We start from the raw sequence: 4,475 nt of genomic DNA, 5'->3' as shown, positions 1-4,475 counted from the left end.
ACGATTCCCAACAAACTTGTGCCCTCAAAATTGCCGGCATAGTCATGCCCATGACCAGGAAACAGGATCATCATGCAATACTTGAGCTAATCTTAGAGGCAAGACTAGGAATATATTTTACCGTTTATAATACCACACGTGCATATGAGTTCCCTCCGAGCCTCGTGGATATTGTAGACTCGAGAATCATTGCAGTTATAGCATGGATCATAAACATTCATTACAAACTTGGAGATACAAAATAACTGTTATTACTGCCTCTAGGGCATATCTCCTACAGACTCCCACTTGCACTAGAGTCATAATCCAGTTACATGGCTTCCCTAACACCAATGGCTATCCGGTGCTGCTCATGTTTTGCTCGTGGTAGAGGGTTTGTCATCGGGTCTGACACGTTCAGATTCGTGTGAACTTTGCGTACTTTCACTAAACCCTCTTCGACATGATGTCGAATGAGTTTATATTTGCGTTGAATATGTCTTGTCTTATGGTGCGAACTTGGCTCCCTTGCCTGAGCCACAGCGCCACTATTATCACAATAGATCTCCACCGGGTCCTGGGCACTAGGAACCACACCAAGGTCTTCAAGAAATTGTTTGATCCATACCGCCTCCTTGGAGGCTTCTGAAGCAGCAACATATTCCGCCTCCGTCGTAGAATCCGCCACAGTCTTTTGTTTGGAACTTTTCCAATCAACTGCGCCGCCATTCAATATGAAAACGTAGCCTGATTGAGATTTGAAGTCATCTGGGTCAGTCATGAAGCCTGCATCAGTGTAACCACTTACAATGAGCTCTTCATCACCTCCGTACACAAGGAGTAAATCCTTGGTCCTTCTGAGGTACTTAAGAATACCCTTGACTGCGGCCCAGTGTTCCAACCCTGGATCACTTTGGTACCGGCTGCTAACACTTAGCGCATAGGAAACATCTGGTCTTGTACATAGCATGGCATACATAATAGAACCAACTGCCGAGGCATATGGAACATCATTCATTTGTACTCGCTCATCCAGAGTCCGAGGACTCTGATTCTTGCAAAGCACTGTGCCAGGTGACATGGGGAGTAGGCCTTTCTTGGAGTTCTCCATGTTGAACCTTTTCAACACCTTGTCAATGTACGTGCTTTGGCTAAGCGCTATCAGGCGTTTTGATCTATCTCTATAGATCCTGATGCCTAATACATATGCCGCTTCGCCTAAGTCTTTCATTGAAAAACTTTTCTTCAATGAGTCTTTTATTTCGCTAAGAAAATTCACGTCATTTCCAATCAACAATATGTCATCCACATACAAGATTAGAAATGCTTTTGCGCTCCCACTAAACTTCTTGTAAACACAAGATTCTTCGTCATTCCTGATGAAGCCAAACTCTTTGACCACTTCATCAAAACGAATGTTCCAGCTCCTTGATGCTTGCTTCAGACCATAAATGGCTTTTTGAAGTTTGCATACCTTTCCAGCATCCTCATGAATGACAAAACCTTCTGGCTGTATCATGTATACATCCTCTTTGAGGTTTCCATTTAGGAAAGCCGTTTTGACATCCATCTGCCATATTTCATAGTCGAAATAAGCAGCAATTGCTAGCAATATCCGAACAGACCTAAGCATAGCTACTGGCGAGAAAGTCTCGTCGTAGTCCACTCCTGGAACTTGTGTGAACCCTTTCGCGACAAGTCTAGCTTTGTGGATAGTAATGTTACCATCCGCGTCCGTCTTTCTTTTGAAAATCCATTTACAACCAATGGGCTTTACGCCTTCTGGAAGTTCTTCCAAGTTCCAAACTTGGTTTTCGTACATGGATTCCATTTCGGATCTCATGGCTTTGTGCCATTCTTTTGAGCTGGGCCCCGCCATCGCTTCCTTGTAGTGCGCAGGTTCATCGTCTTCAAGAATGAAGATTTCATTATGAAACCACTCAGGTGGCTGGATAGCCCTACCTGATCTGCGCGGTTCAGTTACAACATTGTCTGAAGTCTCCGCATCACATGCGACAACTTCCGGCTCGGTTGTAGGGATAATTAGCGGAATTTCTTCCAGTTCCTTAGCCATATCAACGGTTGCCGAAGATTCACTAATCTCATTGAGTTGTACTGTCCTCCCACTCACTTCTTTAGTGAGAAACTCTTTCTCAAGAAAGACTCCATGTTTTGCAACAAACACTTTGTTCTCGGAGGCGTGGTAGAAAGAATACCCAACTGTCTCCTTGGGATAACCTACAAAGTAACATTTGTCTGATCTGGGATCAAGTTTGCTTGGCTGTAAACGCTTTACATAAGCTTCACAACCCCAAATTTTGAAAAACGACAGGTCGGGTTTCTTCCCGTGCCACATCTCATGTGGCGTCGTCTCAACAGATTTAGACGGTGCTTTGTTTAGTGTGTGAGCAGCAGTAAGTAGTGCGTGACCCCAAAAAGATATTGGAAGATTTGTAAGAGACATCATTGACCTTACCATGTCCAACAAGGTTCGGTTACGTCGTTCCGATACTCCATTTCTCTGTGGAGTTCCGGGAGGCGTAAGCTGTGAAACGATTCCACGATCACTCAGATGTTGGCCAAACTCATGACTAAGATATTTGCCTCCGCGATCAGACCGCAGAAACTTAATCTTTTTGTTACGATGATTTTCTACCTCATTCTGAAATTCTTTGAACTTTTCAAAGGTTTCCGATTTATGCTTCATTAAGTAGATATAGCCATACCTACTCAAATCATCAGTAAAAGTCACGAAGTAAAAATATCCACCCCGTGCGCCTGTGTTCATTGGACCACATACATCACTATGTATTATTTCCAATAATTCACCCGCCCGTTCAGGATGACCCGTGAACGGCGTCTTGGTCATTTTCCCCATCAGGCAAGCTTCACATGTGTCAAATGATTCAAAATCAAGGGACGGTAAAACTCCATCTTTATGGAGTCTTTGCATGCGTTTCTTACCGATGTGGCCAAGGCGACAGTGCCACATGAAAGTGGTGGTGGTATCAGCCTTCTTAAGGCGTTTAGCATTCACGTTAAAGACATCATTTCCACATTCAAGATTTAGTATGAAAAGGCCCCCAACAATGGGTGCAAATCCATAAAACATATCCTTACAATAAAGTGAACAACCATTGCTCTCAGACTTGTACGAATACCCATCGTGTACCAAACATGATCCGGAGATAATGTTTCTACACAACAGTGGAACAAAATAACAATTACTTAGTTCTAAGATAAATCCTGAAGGGAGACGTAGAGGCATAATGCCGACGGCTTGAGCGGCGATCCCAGCGCCGTCCCCGACGCGCATCACGACTTCATTCTTTGCTAGCTTGCGCACCTTCTGAAGTCCCTGTATCGAGTTGCAAATGTGAGCAACCGATCCGGTACCAAATACCCAAGACTTAGAGTTTTCGCTAGCAAGCAAAACGTCAATGACATTAACTTGTATAACAATTATACCTTTTCCGGTTTTCCCGGTCTTCTTATCTTCCAGATACTTCTTGCAGTTTCTCTTCTAGTGTCATGTGCCCTTGCAGCAGAAGCACTCAGTTTCATTCTTGGCTCCGCCCTTAGAGTTGCTTTGGGAGCCGGTCTTACCAGTGCCCTTGGCCTTCTTTGGCTTGCCTTTCTTCTTTTTGAAACTGGCGGTTTTATTCACAAGCAACACTTGCTTGCGATTTTTCCGCAGTCCTCCTTCTGTAGTTTTCAGCATGGCGAGCACTTCTTCCGGCGTCTTCTCCATCCCTGTCATGTTGTAGTTCATGAAAAAACCGTCGTAAGACGGGGGGAGTGAAGAAAGCAACATGTCCATCATATGGCCAGGTGGAAGTGGAAATTCTAGGGCTTTAAGCCTTTCAGAATAGCCAATCATTTTGACCACGTGTTCGCCAACTGAACTACCCTCAGCCATCTTGCAATCCATCAAAGCCTTCATGATATCATATCGTTCAGACTTTGCGGTTTCCTTGTACAGAGCATCCAATTCCCGGATCATATCACGGGCTTTATGGAATTCAAAACATTTTTGAAGCCCTGGACTCATGCAAGCTAGCATGAGGCACTGCACTAAGTTGTGATCATCATCCTTAGTGGCCCAGACATTTTGTTCATCTACCGGTGCATCTGCCGCCGGTTTAGCTGGAAGAGCAGTTTCAAGCACGTACAATTTCTTAGCGCTCCTGAGGACAATCCTCAGGTTACGGACCCAGTCCGCATAGTTGTTTCCAGTCGTAGCTAACTTCTCTTTCTCTAACATCGGGCCTAAGTTGAACGCGGTGTTGCGAGCCATTTGATCTACAACGAAGACACAAGTTTCACTTAGACTTTGTTTATAATGAAATTTGCACTAGTGAATAAACATTTTATTCTAAAATGCACTCCCACTCAAATCAATATCTCTCAAAATTGATTATGAGTGATTCAAGATCCGTGTCTTGATTGTTCGCCATTGGTGTAACACCACTGATGACGAAAATCTTAACCGGTAG

Source organism: Triticum aestivum, chromosome 2D (assembly GCF_018294505.1).
Source record: "Triticum aestivum cultivar Chinese Spring chromosome 2D, IWGSC CS RefSeq v2.1, whole genome shotgun sequence".
Classification (NCBI taxonomy): Eukaryota; Viridiplantae; Streptophyta; class Magnoliopsida; order Poales; family Poaceae; genus Triticum; species Triticum aestivum.
The sequence above is the reverse complement of the archived record's forward strand: the minus strand, read 5'-3'. Positions refer to the sequence as shown.